Here is a 23,948-nt window from a genome sequence, read left to right as displayed (position 1 = left end):
TTCCTGCCACCTCCTCTCCAGTGAGCTGTATCTGCCCCCTACCTACTGAGAAGATGCAAATAACCAACTCCACTCCCTTCACTCCAAACACAGCAGTGATCCTGCCCTTACATATGATCTTTCTGCTTGTTCAGAATTCTTTTAATTTTTTTTTTTCAAATGTCCTTAAACCTCTGTCTGACAAGACATGGTTTATCAGAAGCAGATTTCTCTTCAGCTACCCAGTGTGTCTGTTTTAGAATTCCCAGGTGCTCTAATTTGTGGAAAATAAAAAATGTTCTTCTTCCAAAACTTGGGATGAGTCACAGCAGGTTTACTTGTTTGGGTTCACCCTTAAATGAGGAATAACTTTCTATATCTAAATGATGCTCTGGCTTTGTTTACAGCCACTCCAAACACCTCCTCAGTGACCCAACACAACACAAAACCCACCAGGCTCTCATCTCTCACAAAAGAGCTTTCCCACAAAAGTGCCCCAGCTGTACTCAGAGGTCACTTGATGTCCCAGAAGTTACCGGGAACTTGGACAAGATTGAGTTCTGCCCCTCCTTTTCCGAGTAGCAGAGAGGATGGATGAGAGAAGGAAGACCCTATGCCCATCTAACATTACCTCATAAAGCCATAGAAAATATCTTCAGAGACTCTACAAAAATGCTTTTCTCCTAAATGATTATTTAGGAGGAAAGCTGACTAAACCCATTCTTACACAATGTTTCCTAATGGCAAACATCTTTCAACAAAACAAACAATTCCAAGAGAAAATGAAAAACAATCATCCCTATCCAGTGACTCTGAACCTTAACCTTTGACGGTAGCACTTATTCTTGAAAGTAATTCATATAAGCATGTCAGATTGCCTTCCAAAATCAGGTTTGAATATATTCAAGGACTAACAGAAGACTTAAAAGGACTGTCATGATAATACTAAACTGTTACTGCCTTTCATATTCAGATAAAGAGATGTGTCTCATTTCCAGTGCAGAGATAATGCTGGGTTTTTTGTTTCCAAATTAGTGTATTGGTCCACAACATTTGCTTTCATGATTTTCTAAATGGCCTATTCCATGTATTTTCATTCACATCCCCTAAAACCCAACCCACCCTGTTCTGCCAGCTTTGCCATGTGAAAGTGGAGGTTAAGTATGGAAAATCTGGTCAGATTTTGCCTTTACTTCTTTGTGACAGAATTCTTTTGTCACCTTGACAAGTGCTGGGCAAGCACCAGAGGGACTTCAGCATGAGAGAGGTGAAATTTACCCTGCATCCAACACTTGGAGAAGATGACTGAGTCCCTGGAGAATGGATTTTCAGATGCAATTTATGAACCAAAAGAAGGAACCAGCCCCAGCTTAGCCTCAGTTCTGGGAGACTGAAGTGCCTTCTTTCAACACCTGTCTACAGATAGAACTCGAACTGCTGAGGTATCAGAAACTCTCTGGAGGACAGTCACTGCTCTCTTTGAATATCCAATCCTTAGCACAGGGAAAAAAGGCTTACATTTATGACCTCATTTACTTTTGGACAGTATGGCCTTCTTTGCCTCGATTCATATTTTTAAGGAATTGAAATACCTCATAAACACACTACTTGGGGAAGCACGTGAGAACTTAAAGCTAGACATCTCATGGGGAGAAATGTTCCATGGGAAATTTCAGAACATTTTAGCTGGTTCTGAATCAAAAAGAAATCCTAATTTTGAAACATCAGCGTTTCCTACAACTGGAAATACCAGATTGCATCTGGCTTCAGTTTTAAACACTCCCTACACCGAAGGCTCGAAAGTAATGCAGAACTGCAAAACAACAACCGGGGCAGAGAACAGCCTGCAACAATTATCAGCCCATTCTGCACTTGCACAAACCTTCTCAGAAGTGTAGACAAAGTTAAATTTGCTTTCCCAAGGATGATGACAAAACCAGCTGAAATGAGCCCAGACCCAGCAATCCTGATGGGGAGGGAAGGCTGCTGGAGATGAAAGGCAATGCAAGCAGTCTCCAGCCTTCTGCTCTGTGTGTCTCCCCCTCCAGACTGCTCTTGCCAAAAATAGAGGTACAGAGGAGGCCCAGGCACAGAGAGAAAGTGGTCCCTCACCAGTGACAAGCAGCTTATTGTACCCTGAATTGACTGAAGATTATGATATTTAAGGGGCAATATTTCTGACCCATCATTCTGCTGTCACAAGCACTGCTTAAACTTAGAGCCAGTCCACAGTTTGTCTCCAGTCTGGAATTTCTGTATATTGAAGGACTAAAGTTTACAGACATTCTAAACACTTCCTTTAAATGGTTTGTGAGCCCTCACTGGTTCTGGCAGCGAAAGAACAAAGTTTGTAAAAAAAAATGTCTACATGTTCCATGTTGTAAATAGTCAGTAAACACAGTTACTTGGTGTCTTACATACTTCTCAGAACCTGCTTGCTCTAAAAAGAAGACACAACAGGATAGCAGCACTCCAGCATATGATCATAACATGAATAAATATGATTTAAGACTCCCACTGCAGGAAAAAACTTGCTAAAATCCAGTGAGGAAACACAACTTTTAAAACAATAGCCATACATTGACAAAATGCTAACTGTAAAACACAATGATTTTTGAGTTGAAGGTAAAATTCCATGTGAAATGCTTTAAATCTACTATCAATTCTGAACAAAGTAATCACTGGTGTCAGTGACACCAGAGGGACAGGAGTCAAGTGTCTTCTGCAGGGTTCTGCACTGATTGTCAGAGGAATTTAGATCAACCTCCAAAGAAATAAGAAAACATACTAGAAATAGAAGCCTCAAATAAACCCCCCAGCTTCTGAATACCACAGGAAAGGAAGTCTGAGGTAACTTCTTTGATCATACTCACAGGAAGGCAATCAGAGGAAATATTCTGAGCTTTTCAGTAACAAACCAGCTGCTTGATGAATCAAAATGACGACTCCAGAAAAACGAGTTGATTTCTACACAAAAATAAAAAATAAAAAACTTTATTTAGAAAAGGCATAGTTACTCTGCATTCCTCATTTTTCTTTGGTAAAATCTTCTTTAATGACACTCCTAGAAAGATGGGGTTTTTTAAGTATGAAATAAAACTTAAAAAGTTTTAAGATACCAACAAAACTCACTGTCAAGAGCTCTAGAAGTTAGAATTTGACAAAGGAGATTTTGATTTCCCAAGATTTCTTAACCAAGTCAGTCACTAAAACATCTTTATGTCTGATACACACTCTTGTTGTTAGAACAAAATGAAATATACTGTCTGACCAGCAGTGAATTTTCAGAGCACAGACAGGTTTCAAGCACATCTCCCCTAAGGATATAGGATATTCCCTGCAGTATAAAAAATGTTCAAAAAAAGTACTCTGCAAAAGCAGATAAATAGTAAGATGACAGTCTGTGGATTATATGAAATTATTCAGTTTAATCAAACTTAAAAGTCAGTACTACAAACTGGGAAAAGAGTTCATAGCAATGAATTTCTACAGGCAGACTGAATTAATTTTTCAGAAGTAAAGGTACAGGAGGTAAAAAAAAAAAAAACACAAAAACAACTGAGATCATTATACAAACAGCAATCAACTCTAAATGAGCCAATGACACTCAAAACTTCTTGGAGTCTGAGGAAGAGTCCTCTGAGAATATTAGGTGGCTCCCTAAAAGGGTTGCCATGCATTGGAATGGGCTTCCCACCCTGAACAATTTCTGGGGGACCTGGTAGAAACCCACAAAGGACCAGGAAATGCAGTAAGAACAAGCTGCACTGAACTGGGGCATTTTTGCCCAGGGAAAAGCTTCCTCTTTGGTAGTGTACAGACACACCAGAGTAAAAACAAAAACTGCAAGCTTTATTCAGAGAGCCTCTAGTGGTCTGATCTCTTTAGAACCAAGGACCTTCATGCTGAACATCTGCTGCCAACAGAGGAAATAGATTATTTAAAAATCAACCTATTTTCAGTTATTTTAAGATAATAGTGTGAGGTTGGTACTTGCATTTATTTCTGGTTATTCACTGGAAACTCAGACTTTTGAGGATCCAATAAAAATGATTATGCTGTAATTTCAACAACAGTTTTACAGTCTGGTCTCTAGGTTTTAAGACACCTGTCACTGATTCACATTATTGAAAATACTGGGGTGGCCAAAGGCAGGAATGTGATCCAATGCATTAGGAGTTTCAGTACTAGATTCAAGAGATCTCAACCCCAGTTTTATGCTGAGCATTACTGTTGCACATACCACATAAGAAAAAAGAACAATATAAGAAAACAACCCTGGTTATCAGGGTATGAAAAGAACAACCAAGAACTCTAAATCATCTTCTTTCTCTCCCTGCTTACACCTGCTAACAGCAAGAGCAGACCAGGCCCTATCAGTCCAGAGCTTCAACTCCTGAATAACAAGGCCCTTCTGGGTCACTGAATTAATTCCAACTTTTCCACTAAATTGAAAATCTTACTTTGCTCATTTCTGTTGTTTAGTGTGCCCCATTTGATTCTCAGCAGGAATAACTTCAAGACATTCAGATCATGCTTTTGGAGGGTCCTGGGTCCAAAAGCCCTTTTCTGCTTCAGACCATTTGTTCTCTTTCAAGCTCATCAAGATTTCTGAAATGGAGACAATCCCCAAAAATATTTTCATTTTCTTTCCCACAGTCATGAAGACCTTTTCTGCTGCTCTCCTTGTATTTGCTCTGTTCTAAACCAACACTGTGGGAACTCAAAATGTCTCTCAGACATTTTTAGAGGTTCCAGGCCTTGGTCAGAAGCATTCTAGACCCTGGCAGACAGCTGAAAAACAACTGTGATTTTGAGTTTGAGCCATGGAATGAATTACCAACTTTGGAGGTGGAACAAGCAATCACAAAAGGTTAGATAGTATAGTGTAAGTAGTTACGAAGTAGAGGGGAAATTTTTTTAGTACTGTACAGGGGGGTTTTAGCACATGTACAGGGGGGTTTTCGCTTTGTATATGGGGGTCAGAAGTTCTAAGATGGAGGAAAGTGGGCTGAACCCATCCTTCTTCCTTCTTCTTCCTTACCTCCATGTTCTTGGTGATGTTGGCACTCACACATTGGTTTAGAGTAGAAAAACACTTGGCAACGTAGGTAGTAGGTATTGGGGAATAATTGTAAACATGTTATACGTAATATATCTTATAAAAGATAGCAGCAACCCTAGGCGGAGAGAGAGACGAAGAAGACAGCAGATAGAGAGGATGTCAGGGTGTGTGTGTGCCTCTACCCAGGCCGCTGATCAAATAGCCGCAGTCCAAGAACATAATCTGTTAGATAACTAGCAATAAACTGCCTTGAGACCGAACAGCTAAAGCCTGCGGAGTTTTTCTTTGGAAGCACAGGTTGGAGGAGGAATTTCACCACCACATGTGGCCCCAAAACAAGGCTGGGGTTCCCACAAACACTTTTCTGAATCAAGTTCAACATAACTTGTGATATCAATAAAATTACTGAAATATTCTCTCATAGTGTTTGCCTTCCAAAAGAGCTTCTATCTCACCACAATTCCATTGTAAGTTTACTATGAAGGGTTATGAACAATTTAACAAACAGGTAATTTCCATCCAACTTAAGCGTGAATGAAGTTCAGGCCCAGGTCAAAAAACAGACTCCATAAATCCAAACCCTCGAATCCAACAAACATCCCTCAGGTTTGGACCCACTTTGGGCTGTAATCTTCAGTGGTAATATTGGCACAATTTTTACTGATTCTTCAATCCTTCAAATTCCCCTGACCATAAACTTTGGGTTCATGTTCTGCTCTTATTTGTGCAATGGCATTAACAGCATCCCAGACCTTGGCACACACCCAGCACTGCATATTCAACACTCAACTTCCAGCTAACATGGGCACCAGATTCCTAGATAACACAGGACAGTAGCCATTAAATACAATTTTAGTAACTGAAATGCTTTTATTGTAAGTTCTTAAAAATGCTTGATCAGAAGTTTTTTGTGGCTTAAGAAGCTCAGGAGTTGCTGCTGTCTTGATTATGGAAACTGGAGAAAACCAATGACATCCAAGGTCATTCAGCAGCTAACCTGTGACATTTAAATGTAGGTTGTGGAGGGCTATTAAAAATATATGCATACACACACAAAGAAAAGCATAGTTTCACTCCCCCCTGCTCTGGTAATGAATTTGGTTCCATTACACCTGGTAGTTTTGAATGGAAATAAAGTTATGGGGCCCAGTTATCAAATTCTGTGTTGCAGCTATTCCATTTTATCCAAGAGATCCCATCAGTAATCAATATCAGATGTTTAGAGTAGAACACAGGGACAGGGAAAGTATATAATGAAGCTTCCCACAAATACTCTACAGCAGCTTGTGACTTGCAGAATGCCTGAGTCAAAGGTGGAATCCATATATTTACTGATCTCCATAGCAGCCTTTTTCCATTAGGTTCAGCAGCTGCCAACACTGAAAAAAATCCTGTGACAGCGTCCTCACTCACCTAGTGCACAGTTAGCTCTGGTATGCACACAAAGTATTCAGCATTGCATCCCACACAACAGAGCAATCCCAAACCTGACAGCAAGGTGGTTAAAAAGCTGCCTTGGTAATAGCACACCCAGGTTTCAGTCCCACCTCCATATGTAACCACTTAGGAAAATGAAATTACATCAGTATGAAAGAGTGGGAATGTAAAGAATAGGTGAAAACTGCATTTGAGCATTCTTTGTGACAATAGAGGTAACCCAGTCTGCCTACTGCACTCTGAGTTAGCAACTTGTTAGTCAAAAGTTTACATCCTCTAGTACATGAAAATAGCAAATATTTTACAGAATCACAGAACAGTTCAGGTTAGATGACACCTCTGCAGATCACCTAGTCCAATTCCCTGCTCCAAGCAGGCTGCCCCAGCACCATGTCCAGTTGGGGTTTGAATATTCCCAAGGATGGAGACACCACAGCTTCTCTTGGAAATCTGTTCCAGTGTTGATCTCTCCAGTAATAAAGTTCTTCCCTATATCTAACTGGATTTTTTTTTTTTTCATTTCAATTTCTGTCCTTTTCCTTCTTGTCCTTTAAGAAGACTCTGGTTTAGTTGTTTTATTGTATCTGTTCCCACTCCCATGCTGACAGTCACAGTGTGTGACAGCCACAGAGTGGCTGTTAAGCTTGAATCTTACCCCAGTTACAGTTAGGAATTTTTATCCATAGATTTCAATATTGGCTGATGTGCAAATTATTTCTTTTTCCTCAAGTCATGAAAACGACACCAGGAAACTACCCTTTTTAAAAAAATAGTCTAGGTGAAGTATTTGAATACCCACTTCTTCCAGACCTACTTTTCTTCTTTTGATTTTTATGTTGTCACTGTTGTCATGTAATTTATTTACGTGGGAAGACATTACAGAGGGAGCAATTAAAACTTTTCCTTGGACATGCTGTGTGCAAGGAGGAGGCTTTTCAATACAGGATTTGGCAAACCAGTGTTGCCAGCAGCAGAGGGGGCAAGAAGCCTCAAACTTATCCATTACTAGGATACCCAAAAGAGGTGCCCAAGGAATTTGTCTTCTAGCATGACCTGGAAAGGGGAGGTGTGTTCACACTGCTCACCCAGACACTTCCACACAGCTTATCAGTACCAAACAACAGTTCAAAGGAAATAAAAACACCTCACGCAGCAATATGCTTGAGTTACATTTAAAAACCATAGTCAAATCCCACTGCCTTCAGGCTAAACACACTTTTGCAGAATCTGCTGAACACAGTTTGCTGTGCCTGAGCTCCACCTCCCAGAGGGGTGCAGCCATCTCCTGGGGGAAAGTTTTGTGAAGGAGAAAGAACTTCCCCTTCCATTCTGCCACACCGCTAAGATCCTCTTAATGAGAAATTCATCTGACCTCCAAAGCTTCAGAAAATGACAAATTTCCCCTCCACCATTGTAAAATGCCAATTATCCTTATGCTGATTTGAGTAGCAGGATGCCCTGGTATTTTGGAGGGAAGTAATTCCTCTTCTATTCACAATGATACTCTCTCAACAAAAGTGAACATCTTTCAGATACAATGACTGCCCTACATGCAGGGTTTCATTCTGCACATCCTGGCATGGAACAGGAAAGAAAGCCAAGTGCTTCCTGAGGTTAAACACAACCAAAAGGAGGACTAGGTACAGCTCATACTGAGTGAAGGTAGATTGTGAGAGCTGTGCATGGTAATTCCTGAAAGTAAAGACTAACAAATAAGCAAAGTATGTGTGCATCTGAGCAGATGTGGGCTGGAACAGCATCCTTGGCCATGTAAATATAGCACTTGCTTCCTTCTTTGGCCACATTTGTGCTACTAAGCAGAAACCATTTGCTAACCACATAACAGTGGCATTTGCATTAGCAGAAAACCAGACTGCTCGTCTCTTCCTGCTTTGCTCAGCACTTACTGACCACAGGAATAAATAAACAGAGGGCTGTGCTCCCCAGCTGCTCCACGCAGGATCTGCTGTTCTCCCAGGGACACACCAGTGGCAGCAGGAACAGGCCAGGCCTGTTCCAGAGGAGCCCTTGGTCTGCTGGAACTCAAAATGTCCCTCAGACATTTTTGGAGGTACCAGGCCCTGGTCAGAAGCATTTGAGACCCTGGCAGGCAGCTGGAAACAGCTGTGATTTTGAGTTTGAGCCATGGAATGATTTACCAACCTTGCAGGAAGAACAAGAAGTCACAAAAGTTTAGATATTATAGTAGAAGTAGTTATAAAATAGAAGGAAGAATTTTTTAGTATTGTACAAGGGGGTTTTAACACCTGTACAGGGTTTTTTTTTTTGTTCTGTACATGGGGGTCAAAGGGTTTAAGATGGAGGGATGTAGGCCAGTCCTGTTCCTCCTCTTTCTTCTTCCTTGCCTCCATGTTCTTGGTGATGTTGGCACTCACAGATTGGTTTAGAGTAGAAAAGCACCATTTAATATAGGTAGTAGGTATTGGGGAAAAACTGTAAACATGTAATATGTAATATATCATATAAAAGATAGCAGCCCTGGGCGGGGGGAGAGAAGAAGAAGACAGCAGACAGGGAGGATGTCAGGGTGTGTGTGTGCCTCTGCCTGAGCTGCTGAGCAAACCACAGCAGCCTGAGAAAACAATCTTTTAGATAACTTGCAATAAACTGCCTTGAGACCGAACAACAAGAGGCTGCTGAGCCTTTCTTTGGAAGCACGGGTTGGAGGAGAGACTTTTCCACCACACGGAACCCCTGAACCAGACCAGGGTTCCGTCAGTTGTCCTCACATAAACCTCACTTGCCAGCAGAGGAGCAACACACACAGCAAGGAAAAGGCAGCTGAAAGGGAGTTTTCCCCTCTCAAACAGCGTGTTTGCAAGAGCAAACATTTTAAAATTTAAAAGCCAAAGCTGGTGATGCTGATATCCCTGGTTTTAATCTGGAAATTGAACATAAGCTCCCCTACATTGCTGGCAGTGCATGCAGGCATGTCTGCTACAGAACGTGCTTCTGAGGGGAACTATTTACTGCTAATAAAAAGTCCCAAATTCCTTGCAAATTCGCTGTCCCTTTCAGAAAAGGGTTCCAGAGAGCTTAGAGCTCTAATCCAAATTGTTAATAATACATAAAAAGAATACTGCATAATAATTCAAAAAATAGTCTCTTCCAACAGACAGTGAATGGAAACTGCCTGCTTTAAAGCATATTTGGACAGCTGCTAGCATCATTCAACATTTCAAATAAAAGAATCTGCTCAAAAAAAAAAAGTTAAGCTACAAAATTTGAAACAACAAAAAAGTCTCCTGTGAAAGCTCTGATTTTCTCCTCTTCTTTGTCATCTTCAGCTATTGAATGGAAACACACTAGTGGGATGGGTGTTGGAAGAGAGGGAGCTGCAGGGAAAATTCTATGAGCTGTATCCTTTTCAGGGAAGTTTAATTAATGGCATTTCTGAGAAGAATTTTGATTGACAGGATTAGTGCCAGCACTCAAAGTTTCTATTTGTGGATCCTGGAGCTCACAGCTCCCATAAAAATAAAAGAGCTCAGAAAAGAGCTTTGTGCAAATGAAGGCATTCCCTCAGCAGGGAAAGTTCATGTGAACTTCTTCTATGGCTTCCCTTCACATGGGTTTTTCTGTGGAGACAGGATAGCAGAAAGTCCCTGGAGAACACCCTCTCCATGAGGCAAAAGGTTTGATTCCATTTTCTAGGTCAGTCCTTGGGGAAGGTTTCTAAAAAGAGTCAAAATCAAGCCCCAAGAATGAGTGTTCCCAAATTTTGTGGAGGGAAACATTTGGTTCCACTTTCTTTTCTTTTGGATTTATTTCAGGTTTTAGTACAGACTAACTTTTACTTTCTAAATTCCTACCTCCTTCCTGCTAAGACAATCTAGTATTTTCCTAGCAACACTCAGCTCAAAAGATTTCAACTCTCTAATCACCTATAAAGACTTGGGACAAATTATTAAGTTGACCACAAGCATTGTGTTTTATTTGATTATTATCAAATCTTTAAGTACTATCAGAAATAAATCATCTTTACAAGGGGTAATGTGTTACATGACAAAACAAGAAACTGGAAATGAGCCAATGCTGCTCCATTGCAAAAACAAGGGAAGGATTCCAGTTCCCACAGGAAGCACACACCAGTTTGCTGAACCATCCTCCAGAAACATTGAAATGGAAGAGAAAAAGGAAAAAAAATTATTATTTTCACTTTCTACATCCTTTCTCTACCACCTTCCTCACAGGGTAATCTAGTTCAAATGCACTTATTCTACCCCAGAAGTTTTCATGCATCTTATTTGCATCACATTTTAATGGTTGTGCCCCATTTTTTCCTCTGCTATTCTCCTGCTTTCCCTCAACTGTACTCCAGCTTGTTTGCCCACTCCCATTCCCATTCTTGCTATACCAAACTTTAACCAATGTCTTGGCCCAAAATCCTCTTCCTCCTATTCCTTATTGTTATTCTCCTGGTATCTCCTACCTCTGATCCTATCAGTTTTGGGGGTTGTTCCCATAATCCTCCAATCTCTCCCTTTTTGTGCCTTAAAAATTCTTAGATAACATAATTTCTTCAAATTATAAGCATTCTTATGCATTTGGGCTTGAAAATTTCTGCTTGACTGAGACAAGGTAAACAGAGCTCAACTTCCACAGAGGAAAAGTTTCATAGTGCACCAGAATGCCACTTACTCCAGAATAATGCAAAAAATCCAATGCAAAAAACTTTAAGTGGCTTTATTAGGTATGGAAAGCTTGCAAATCAGGCATCACAAAGCATGTCCCAGTAGTCACATTATTGGTGATTAATACATCTATCTTCTTCCACAGGCTGTTTCCAGTGACCCAACAAACCACTGCTTTTCTTGCAGCTACTGTCTGGGAACAGCTGGAGGTTTGATGCTTTCGGCTCCCACTGCTGTTGGCAGTGTTTAATAGAGATGACTGGTATACAACCCTGTATGTTCAGATCCACTTATTCTATCCCAGAAGTTTTCATACATCTTATTTGCACCACATCTTGATGGTTTTGCCCCATTTTTTTCCTCTGCTCATCTCCTGCTTTCCCTCAACTCTACTGTTCTGCAGCTTATTTGCTCACTCCTGTTCCCATTCTTGCTATACCAAACCTTTAAGGTTACAGAATTGCTATCTCATCTTTAATTAGTTCAAAAATGCCTGCAGAAAGGAGCAGATACACCTGAATACTCAAGGGCATCTAGATGTCTACACAAATACTGAAATTTTAGTCTGCTCAAGAAAGCAGACTGATACCATCAGCTCTACTCCATAAGTAACCAGCTTTGTCACCAGGTGCTGATAAATGGATCAGCACCCTGACTTCTTCCTGTTCTGCCCCATGGGTGGAGGAAATTAAGTTGCAGGAGAAGGCATGGCAAGCATTGTCTGTTTGCTAACTTTTCACTCCATGTGCAAACACAAGACCTGGCAGTTTGCAATCCATCATCTGGAGGGAAACCACCAAGGCTGCTTGTCAGCCTTCAAACACTGCTTGTGTGCTCAGTGATACCTGAGCTTTGCCAAACCCTCTCCATTTATTTTAATGAACTACAACTCATAACTTCAAAATGTAGTTTTGAATCTCTCCTCATATAAACAGCAAGGAATGTGCACATGGAAAATAAGTTATCCTGGTCACACCTATAACTTTTCCAAAAGGAAGGGCATGCTCAAGTACTGTAGATGAGAATCAAGATGACTGAGTCCCAGCTACTTGTTTAGACTGTTAGTCTTGCTTTCAGTGGTAGGAAATATTACATAAAATCCACGTAACCCATACAAGCTAAGTGCAAATGATGAAAGAAATCAGCAAGGGAAAAGAGGCCAGAGAGCTGTTGTGATGGAAGAATAGCAGCTGGGAAAACTGAAGTCAACCCAGCTATGTTATTTTTTAATTAAAAATAAACATAGCCTTTGTTGCCAAGGGATTGGTTAGCATTCCATTAAAAAAAAAAAAAAAAAAGGAATTTTGTTTTACTTCATTCTCATTCCCCTCCTAACCTCCCTGCCCACCCCTTCCCCCCCAAAAAAGTATTTATAGATTTTTCAAAAAAAATATGGTCAAACAATTTAGTTCAGTCTGCAGCACCACACAGAACCACCTATTTTTAAGGCATTCTCTTTCTCTTACACCAATTCCTCTTTGATTAAAAATAGTCAGACTACCATTTTAATTTTGTTAATTATTTGGTCTTCTGCTGCTGAGGTCCGTGCTAGCTGTACAAGTATGCATGACTAAAGTGCACATGTGTGAAGGGTAAAATCCCTGTTTGGACAGCACTTTTAATGAAGGTTTCAGCAGAGCCATGTTAATCCTTCCAAGTTCAGCCTTGCTTCTCTTCAACACTAAAGCAGCTTTTGCTCACATCTGGTTAGGGGTTTGTCCTAATTTTTATGAAATTTCTTTGTGTCCAAAACCAGTGAAGGTCTTATGTTTTTTCTTTGCAATCCTCACTTCACAAACAGGAGTGTGGAGCCACTTAGCAGAGAAAAACTAAAGCATCCAAAGACTCAGTTCAGGATTTTCACACATTCCAAGAACTTAAAGGTTAACTATTTTTAAAGGCTGATGACCTCCTTAGCCTCTTTATCCAAAGCTTTTCATTCATTCATCTTACACATTTCTTGTGTGCTTTTATTATGCTTGACCTCAGAGAAGGTTTCTGCTACCAAGCTCTTCTCTACACAGCTTCCACATCACATTTCAAAATCATATCAGGCATAACCAACTCCTATTTTCTCATTCACCATCCACTTTGCTAGTTAGACATTTTATTTAAGATGTTTTGGGCCATTACTCATATGAAATACATATCCAGAGGCAATTTGTTCTGATAAAATACGTAGGAGCTGATGGGGCAAACCTCCCCAAACCAAATCAATGAAATCGATGTTTTCTGTAGAAACATCCATCTTCAGCTGAGCAAATACATCAGTTCTAACTGAATCAAAGAAAGATCTCGTCAATAATTAGGCACTAAGCTAAGTGGTGAGAAAGGAGAATTGAGATTAAAAATAGCTGCATGTACATCCTGCATCTCAGTTACATACCATCATGTCATCAACCTAAAGAGTGTTCAGGAGCGGGATTGTTTCCTGCCTTGGCTATCTGGAATCACCCCAGCTTACATTAAAAGAAAAATGGAATATAATTATTAATTATTCATTCTGTGTAGGGCAACTATAAAGAGTCATGACCAGTAGCAGCATAGTACAGGATGACAAATGCACCCACATTTTCACAAGGCAAAGACCCAATATTCACCCCCAGCTGCACAGAGTGGCATTTCAACCTTCAATCTTGTAAGGAGATCTGAAAATAGCTTAGACTGGAAGTGTGTCTCTTTCTGCTTTTCTATTTAACACGCTCCTTCCATGCATCCTGATCAATTTTCAGTAAGATTTTGAATTCATGAAAATTTAAAAGACACAAATACTTTTTCACCCAGCTCTGGTCAGTATCTGCTGACTCACATCCAGATTCCTCCAGTATTTGAATCTTCCATAGACTCCAGAGAAAATTTGTGGTTGACCACAGAGCAAAAGCTTAGCTAACTAAATACCATAATGCATATTATTTGCCATGCAACAGTAAACACAGGAGAAAGAGGATACGAGGTTGCAAAACATTTTTCTTTATGCTTTGCTTATTTTTTGGAATAGGGAAGATAACCACATTAGGCAATGCATTTGTTTTGTCTCAAGGACACTGGTTCATAAATAAATGTTACTGCAACTAGTCAGAGTTCAAGTCATTGTTGCCCAAACTATAAAAAAAGAAAAAAGACAAGGCCTTTGGAAATCAAATGTCATTCCTCATCCCAACAAAATATAAATAACTCAACAGTTTAGTGACCAGCAGTACACAACAGAACTAATTCTGGGTATCCAAGCGTCAGAGCATGACACAAGCATTTTATGAACATTAAGTCTTATGTGGCAACACAAAATTGGACTAGAAAATAAGAGAAACTCAGTGAGACAAATAACTTGGCACTGGCAGACCCTAGCCATGCTAAGCTTCAGCCTCCTTGAGTTTTACACCAATTTCCCTAAAGAATAGATTTTAGTTGAATTGGAAAGATGGTTTTATCTTTCAGATGGTCACTTGCTGTCAAAGTCTAAGGGTTACATGAACATGGAGAAGTCATAGAGGCTCCTCAGTTAAACTTTCTTTTCCAGATAGGGTGACTCTGACTACCAAATTAGAAACTTCTTAATTCCTCCTACTGAGGAAAATTCTATTATCCTTCTCACAGCATTTTTTGCTTTTCTTCAAGATCTGCAATAGCTCAGTCTAAAAACCAAACTCAAGCAACAGCTTTGGGAGGTTCCTTCCATTGCCTCTCATACAGGAGGGAGGGTACAATGACAAATTCTGAGTAGGACAGGGAAACGAAAATAAACCTCAAAAGTGCAAGGGAAAGACAGAATATCCTCTCTAGAGGGAAGGAGTTGCAATAAATTACGAAATGCCATCAGTCTTTTTATTCAGAAGAACAGCCACAGCAGCAAGGATAACAGTGATTTTGCTGTTTTAAAATGCTGGGAGGCTTCTCTCACCATATAACAGCACTATTTTGTCTTTTACATCTCAGACCAAGCAGCTAAAGCCACTGAAAATGCAAGCATGTGTCAAAATGGGCATAACATTCAAGTCCATCCACATGTCCCATCTTCATCTGGCAAACTGAAAATGCAATGCTATTTACAGCCCTTTGCTATTTCTTTGTTTCTCATGGGAAACTAGTTGATGTTGTCTACTGCCAGCTCTCATTGTTAGCAACACTCATGGAGAGTTTATTAATTTTATGTTTTGATGCCATTTGTCCAAAGCAACCTTTCTATAAGGGTCACGTTGGATTGATAAACAGCAAAAGTATCATACAGACATCAGAACTCATTCAGCAAGTAAAATTCAAGAAGACCGATGCTTAAATTTTATGTATTTCTTATTTAAAAACAGAACTCTTGTCAGGCAAAAAGGGATTTCCTTGATCTTCAAGTTGTTGAAATATACAAAACTAAATAGCTGCTAATTTCTCCTATCCCACAACATACAAAAGCACAGTTTAAAGCACATTTTATTTGAATACACTCTGTCTTCCTTTCCCAGCCCTGCTGAAAATCTGTGAATGAAGCAGAAACGCTGTGGGTGTCAAGTTAACACTTCTCTCAGATGAGAGCAGAATAATTTTATCTGGAATGACAGAACCCTGCTCCATCAGAACTTCCACATTGTGACAATGACATGAAGGTTTAGGTTCATTTATTTAGTGTAAGTTACAGAGAGGATCTCAGGTCCCTACAACCCTCAATGCTTTTAAATTTATTAGGCCTCACTACCTATCACAGTTTACATCTCCTTTATTGAAACTTAAAATAACATTACCACCTGTAGACCACTGAAAAAAAGCTGACAGGAGGAATAGCTGTAGAAACAAACCTGCACTGGGCTTGAGATAAAAACACACCCAGAACACACAACACAAGGACAAAAGAGAACCTGGAAAATTAAAGCAATTGAAAGAATACGGTAAAAACAAAAAGAAGCAGTGATACCCAGACTTCAAAGCAGGTGAAAAAGATGGGCAGAACGATTGGCACAAAGGGAATGAGGCAGATTAGCAATACACTTGGATAAATCCATTACACCAAGGCCCAAAGCAGCTCTTACAGCACCTCCAGCTGTTGCAGCAGCATGGTGTCACTTCAAGGCATTATGTCATCATTCTTTTATATTTAGAATACATATTTAGTATATATAGGATCCTCAGTGGTGCTCATCCCCTCCTCAGGCACCAAAGACAGATACTCTGCACTGAATGATTTTGTGTCTGGTAAAAAGGCCCACACACCAGCAGAGAAGAAATCCCTGTCGATTAACTGTCAGATAGGAGGAGTGCACAGAGTCTTATAATAACAAATACTTCTTGCAACAGGGCTCATTCTACCTGTGTGTCCAGAAACAGGAGATTAAAAATAGATAATCAAAGAAAGGGGTGGGGGGGAAAGAGAAGAATGAGTGTTTGAGAAGTCAAATGGCTGCTGCTGCAGCTCTGAGTTTAATCTACAAAACAGCTTTTGTCAGAACAATTAGATTGTTCTCCTCTGGGCCATTCATCATCTCAGATATTTTTCTAATTTTGACTTCTACCCACTAGAGATAAGAAATCTTCTAAAAAAATTATCATCTAGGGATTCCTCCACTGGAATTTGGACTGGCCTACATCATTCCTCCAGACAGTGCTCCTTGACTTTTTCCCATCAAGCTCACAATTGCAGTGCAACGCCTGGAATGGCAGCTCTGTGCTGCAAAAATTGGACAGAGTACTGCCACTGGCAGCTGTGGCAGCCCCCTTTGGTACAGGGCGACTTCCAGTTAATGTCTGGCAACTTTGAATTTTCCATCCAGGGTGCCAAGAACTGGACAGCAGTTTTAGTGATCCTTCTAGTAGCAAATCCCGGTCCCACTCACGGCTTTGCCCTGTGCATATTTGAGGGAAATGAAAAGAGCTGCATTCCAGCATGAGGAAAACACAGCTGAAACTCTGAAAAAACTTCTCTGAAACACAGAGAAGGCTTCAGGTAATACTTTATTATCTCTTTACCTGGCTAATCTCTATGGCTCCTTGCAATACACAATCACAAATATATTTCTTCTCACTTTTAGTCAACATTCAACCACATTGCAGTTTTTATGTCTGTCTGTGGTAGGCATAGGATTTCCACTGCAATAATGAGCGATTCAAAGTTTTCACTCTCATAACAAACCTGTGAAGGAAGGAGTAATATCTGTTCTCATTTTACAAAAAGCTCATTATAAAAGAAAGAAAATACAGCCACAGATATGTTCTGTGAATGAAGACTTTACATGGGGGCCTCCCAGTGTGTCAAGCAGTGAAACAGCTTTTTCAGTATTATTACTTTTTTTTTTTTTTTTTTTACAGGAAAAAAAAAAAGGCCCCTTTCTCTGAAAGAAACAAATTATTCATTTCCTAGAAGCACAAAACTGGTTTCTGCCAAATGCTTTCAGTGTTATGTTCTGAAAAGCAAGAGAGAGCAGTGACAAATGTGGCAGAAGATGATAAACTGCTGCCTTCTCCAGAAACAGCAAATCCATTGGTTTCAGCCTCCTTGCTTGAGCCAGAACCAAAGCACACATTTTACACAGGTTGAAGGACCTCTCTATAAAACCATAAGTGACATCTAAATCATTTAAAACAATGGAGGGAGGAGGAGGATGCAGAAAACAGAAGAAAGTTCAGACAAGTCCCAAGTATCATCTTGTTCTAAGCCTACAAAACAGCAGCAATATGTTTGGTGTCCCTTTAGAACTGCAACACGATCACCTGTGCTCGTTCAAACATCTCTGAAGATAACACGTGAAAGTCTCCATGGAGTTAGTGTAGACACAGTGATTTCTCAACCCCCAAAGAGTGTGGCATTCTTCCACCTTCAAGCCAAATCTAATAGAATTTCAGACAGAATGCATTAGAAATCTGTCTATAATAAATTTCTACTTCTGTGACAGATTTGTCTCCATTTTTAAATACCTGCCTCAATACAAAGGCAGCCTGGTTGTACGTAGCAGTGGTGGGCTGGTTTGCTCTCTTTGGTACCCTGCACACCACCTCCTTGGTGACATATCCACAGCCAAACAATAATGGATCACACCATCAATGCAAACGTTAGAGCAGAGAAAGGGGGAAAAAGGAAAATAAAAGAAACAAAAAACCCTAAACCAAAAACCCTCACACATACTATTTCACCAGTTCAATCTTGCCTTTACAACTGCAGCATTTGGCTAATACACAAACAGCTTCTTCTAGGAAGAAAAAGTTGCACTACTTCAATGAGAAGTACAATGCTGAACAGATGCAGCTAAGCCTTGACAAATCCCTGGGCAGACATAGTTATTTCAGTTTGAGTGCTTGGAGTGTGACTGGAAGTCCAAACACTTTGAAGATTACATAAATCAAAGTAGCCTCTCCAATATGGTGATTTCCTCTGCTTGGAGTCCCTTCCACTTTGAGAGAATGGATATAGAACTTGTCTCTCAAAGCAATACACACTGTTCACTATGGATTATGTGAAGGACTTTTTTCAAGAAAAGAAAAATGAGCTTTTTTTCCTCACATTTGCTTCTACATCTTAAAAACTTGTTATACTGACATGGTGCTGGGTGACTAGTTGGGCTGTAGAACAATGACAGAAAATCAGGTTTTCTCCAACATGCAGAGGAAATCTCAGGACCATGGCACGAGGGAAGTGTGGTGACACAGGACAAGTCCTCTTGTAGTGAATGGGGGTTTCAGTACATTTTTGAGATTAGGACTACAGGCTATAGGATCCATAGTGGATTTCTGATTCTGCAGTTTGTCTTACCTCCACACCAGGATCATTAGGGCAACCAGGTAACTAGCTCTCTTTCTTTTGGGATGCCTTTAGATGTCCAGCTCAGTTACCAGAACAGAAGTAATTTAAAGAATGTGAGCAGTAAAATTCAGCTGAAGAGCTGCTCAGTCTTAAACATACAGACTACCATGGCTGTGCAGCTGGTCTCCCCAGCAGCAAAAAACCTGGGGTCACTCTGTACCAGTGAGAAGCTATAGGATTACATTTGTTCAACTGGTCTGAAGGGTGAGAACACCTTCTGGATCCTGTTCTTGCAACAGTTTCCCCCTGCCCTTTCCTCTACTATGAAATACCAAACACCACACAGACAAGGCAACATGAGGCTTTTCACACGCTTTGCACAATCCAAAGACTGATCTCCACCCTCCAGATTATAATTTGTCCACAAGACATAAACTGAACTTCATTTATACAGCAGCATCCCCACAGGGGGCATGGTGCTCCATGTATCATATTCACCTCTAAGAACTCCAGAGAAAAATCCCTATTTAGGCTTACAGGTGGTTGCATCAAATAGACTTTTATATACACTGATCTATCTTGCAACAGATGTAGCACAAAGATAGTATGCAAACATACACACCATACTATCTTCCATAGTCTAAATAAAGTACAGCAGAATACTTCCTCAGGTAGGAATTTTTCTGGAGAAACTGGAAAATTACACATTAATAAGATTGATTCTAAAGCAAAACCAAGGTTAGGAAAAATCCACATTAATAAGGTTTCGCTCTAAAGAATAAGCTTTAGTAGTACACTGATAAAAAAGCCCCTACTGGAACAATTATCTTTAAAAACTCAGCATCTTACAAGGAACTGCTCTAATTGCTGCCTTAATCAACATTGTAGCTTATAATACAACTTGCAATTAACATATGGTAAATAGCATCTGCCAATTAGACTATCATGTGCACTGTACATCTGATTCCTGTTTTCACTGGAATGCAGCTATTAGTGCTGGAACCTATCCAGGGTCTCTGCTTTGGCCTCTAATGCTCTGTAGATGAGCAACCCTCAACTTTACACAGCAGTTAAGAGGAAGACAAGATTCCTGCACATATGAATTAGGTCATAGATACGAACCTTGAAAGGGGGTTCATTAGTCATTTTTAGAGCTCCACTACTTTAAAGCAGAATAAAATAAATCACAGAATACATCCACTTCATCACTGCATAGTGTCATCACAGACAGCAAAGTTAAAACTGTATTAATCACACATATTCCACCATTTCTCCCTTTCTTGCCTGACCATCCTTTCCCTTTTCCTTTGTTAAATTTCATAAACTGTGAAAAAACCACACACATTTTATTTAATTCTTCAAGATCTAACCTCTGTTGTTGTCAAGTGCCTTCTATGGATGGCTAAAGATTCACACTTACAAGACCACCAATATTTGCTCAGCATCTGTAAGGACAGTTTTGCACAGATCCCACAGTTTTTGCCCCTGATGAAGCTGCAATTCTCAAACACACTGCTTAGCAAGTCAAAAAGGTAAGATGTGAAGCCCCCTAAACTTCTTAAAAAGCATAAAACAATGAGGGATTCTAAGTAACTGCATGATCAAAGCATGAAGAAAAAAAAGACAGCTATCTTAAAAATTCCAGAAATGTTGCTTTAACTTTCTGAGAGCAAAATAATTCAAAAGGGCATGCTCCAAACTTTAAAAAAATAATTAGAAAATTCTACCACAGAAAGCCTATACTTTTACCTGCCTTGGTAACGCATTCTAGAGTGGCAAAACAATCTTTATCAAAAAGATTCAACAACTGGTGAGGGTCACAATTTTTGTCAGGGTTCCAGAGATAAAGCATGCTGGGGAGAAAGCCACTGCCACAATTATCAGTCAATGCCTAATAAAAATATCTTTTTACCAGCAAGAGAAAATTGTGACCTAGGACTCAAGATGAAACTTCTCTGCCTAACTCTGTCACATGATTTTGGGGTGAAACTGGGGACAGGGGGTTACCTCAATGCTGCTTCTTCCCCTACTACCCTTTGATTCTCATCTGATCAAATTTTAAGTCCTTGAGGCCTTCGAATGCTTTTCAACATAAACAGTGCTTAAGCTCCCCCTAAGTGTGGTATAAAACTATTAATACAGAAAATAGAAAATGTTTTGGTTTTTTCTCCCCAGGATAGAAAGAACACCAATAGAAAGTCAAAGGAAGCACGCAAAACTTTCCACGCTAATCTATTGACTGCATGCTGCAAAGTCAAGGTCCATTAGGAGCAATGTCAGCCTTGCTTCAGCCTGAAAGCCAAAGCTCAGTTGTCACTTCCACCTGTGCAATGTAAACAGCAAAGTTTTATGGGCACCATTCCATCATGTCCTCCCGCAGCTGTCAAATGCAGAAAGGGAAGAAAATGGAAACATGAACCAATGAAGTCATTTTCCTCTTCACATACAACCTCAGGCTGAGATGATTTCAGGTTTCACAAGCAAAACCAGCTTGAATGACAGCAACATTTGAGAGGAGAAAATCCAAAGGAAACCTATATTTCTCAAGAAGTGCTTCTGCTGTTTCAACAGGCAGCATCCCTGCTGGAAAGTCTGAAAGTATTCAAGACTGTGTGTGATACATGGATGCCACTTTGGCTTTCACAGAATGGGGAAAAAAATTGCCCAAAGGCTATACTCTTTCCTGTGCCAAACAATTCCTGAAGGGAATTTTAAGGCTGGTTACATTTACTCTCAAGATATGCAGCTTCCTGCTGAACCATAAAAAAATCTTATTGGTCTATTACTGCTGTAATTTCTGAGAGCTCTCAATCATCTCTACTAAATTATGAATCATACAAAAATAAAGGTAAAGAAAAAACCCAGGTCCCTTTGGTCCTCTTACTGGAATAAAAAATGAGAAGGGTGGACATGGTGGGAGGGGGCAGTCATGCTGGCGTTATTTATATATAAATATAAAATATATATATTTTATATATATATATATTATATATATATATATTGAGGTGTTGTTCCTTCCATGGAATTTCTCTGCAGGACAGAGACATTCTCTGTGGTTGGACTGCATCCTTTTCCAGGGGACAAGGCTTGGACTGAGCACACAACCCTCACTCTTGTCCTTTAGTCACTGCTGGAAGCCACGGTGTAATTTTCACAAGAGTAGTTAGAAGCACTTGGGAGAATTATAAAGTATGGGGAACTTTAATTTTTCTCCTCTGTTGATTAAGATGCATGCATCTACCTAGACGTATTAGATCCTGCAAACCAGGATTCATCTGGCTGCATCAAAACTTAGATCTGCTGCCTTCCTCTTTCCTCCTCATAGCCAAGCAGCCTTTAGCAAAAACAGAGATTGGAGAGAACAAAACAATCAAGTGGAAACTGCTTTCCCCACATTTCACTCCTCTTGCTCCTGGCTGCTATTTCACATGCCCTACTACTCAGGACAGTAGCCTCCATTTGAGGTAGGATTTAAAAAAGATGAGGGGAAAATTGATCCATTTTTTCCCCCTTGCATATGACTATTTAGAAAGACAGGTGAGGAAGGTACATGACACTTTAGCTGATGTATTATTGACTCCTGTCATTTCAGGGTAAACTTAAACTTGGGAAAAATGCAGCAAACTGGAATCACATTAAACTTGATTTAGCAAAGTGCTCTGAAACACATGCTTATAGTTAAGCATGTGCCTAAATGCTTTGCTGAATTAGGACCTATGTTGGTAAAAGGGGCAATTGATTAATGGCTTCTGACAACCACCAGAAACTAATGAGCCACAGACCTCTGCTTTTTCCTCCAAATGACTGTACTTAAACCCAAAGGAAATTTCATTATGGAAACAGAAAACACTTATAAATAAATCATACATGTCTCCTTCACAAATATTAATTTTTATCTGCAATTAGTGGTAAACCCAAACCTTCCTTTCATACAGTAATCAGAGACAGTGCCATTTGCCCTGTGAAGCTGGTTATTCTTTCAAACCCATAAATTTCTCTCTAGAACTCCATGGTTTACAGAAAGCTCTGTGAACTCAGCTAAATCAACCATGAAATATGCAGGATCCAACAGAAAAACCAAAAGGTTGCCTGGGACAAACTTCAGGGTGAATCATGCCAGCACTGTACAACCCACCTAAAACTGAGAGCTCAGCAACACGACATGCTGAAATCTGCTTCATGCTGCTTCCCTCTGAGACACATCAAATCCCAGGAAATTCACATATTTGCTAGCTCCCACATGAGAGGTGGAAAAGCTATAGAACAGTGAGAGGATAACTTCAATCCTCAAAGCTCCAATCCAGCTATTTGCCAAGTGTTCACTATTGTGGAGGTTTTCTGACTGGCCACATGTTTTAACTTTTACTTTGATTGTATTTAGGGGCAGGGAAATCCTCTGGTACATCTACAGGAACCACGACATTCAAGCCTAATGTCAGCCTTACCTAAATCTCATTAAACAACTCACCTTGTTTTTTCCTAGCAGCATCACTGCAGCACAACACCGACACCACTCCCAGCAGGATGAAAGAATCACTTCTGTTAACACTGACCTAAACAGATCCACCCAGAAACTTCAAGGTAGTAAGTTATTAAACAAGGACAATAATATCTGAGGTCTCGTTGTTATCACTCATAAGGTATGCAAAAATATTCTCCCTTTTTCCATGTTTGGTATTTTAGTCACCTAAATCATATTTTAAGAGTAGGTATATGTTATGGAATAAAAACACAAGAGATACACGACTGATGCCATACAATACTTGAATGGGTGTTTGCAGAGGTTCCAGGGCAGAGATGGAAGTGGCTTTCATGCCACATGATAGCTGTGAGCAGTTAATTTCCTTCATTCACACCCTCTTGCTTGAAAAAGTACTACTTCACCTGTAATTTTAAGGATAACCAACTATGAGACCTCATGGACAATTTGTCATTGAACCATGACCCACTGATGATATGGAGACTTCAGCTGCCATGGTTTTATTGAAATGTTTCTTGAATATCCATTATGGCCTTTGTAACAGAGATGAACTCTTGAAGGCAGCTCTGAGGAAAGAAAAGTGACATCACTAGCATTCCTGAGCCTTGGGGAAATGAC

The 23,948-nt window shown here is 39.9% G+C and overlaps 1 protein-coding gene across 23 annotated transcripts in view; it reads right to left on the bottom strand.

The window, feature by feature from the left end:
• CALD1 (caldesmon 1) overlaps window positions 1-23,948 on the bottom strand; it is a 225,761-nt gene that overhangs the window by 105,114 nt on the left and 96,699 nt on the right. For 21 of the 23 annotated variants that reach the window (XM_085570013.1, XM_085570018.1, XM_085570012.1 and 18 more), the window contains one exon: window positions 2,853-2,946. The exons of the other annotated variants lie outside the window; for them this stretch is intronic. The gene's annotated coding sequence lies outside the window, so the exon portion shown is untranslated. The remainder of the gene's footprint in view (window positions 1-2,852; window positions 2,947-23,948) is intronic. 23 annotated transcript variants of the gene reach the window in all.

This window comes from Lonchura striata, chromosome 1A (assembly GCF_050655825.1).
Source record: "Lonchura striata isolate lonStrDom1 chromosome 1A, ASM5065582v1, whole genome shotgun sequence".
Classification (NCBI taxonomy): domain Eukaryota; kingdom Metazoa; phylum Chordata; class Aves; order Passeriformes; family Estrildidae; genus Lonchura; species Lonchura striata.
Note: the sequence above shows the minus strand (reverse complement) of the source record. Positions and strands in the feature narration are given on the sequence as shown.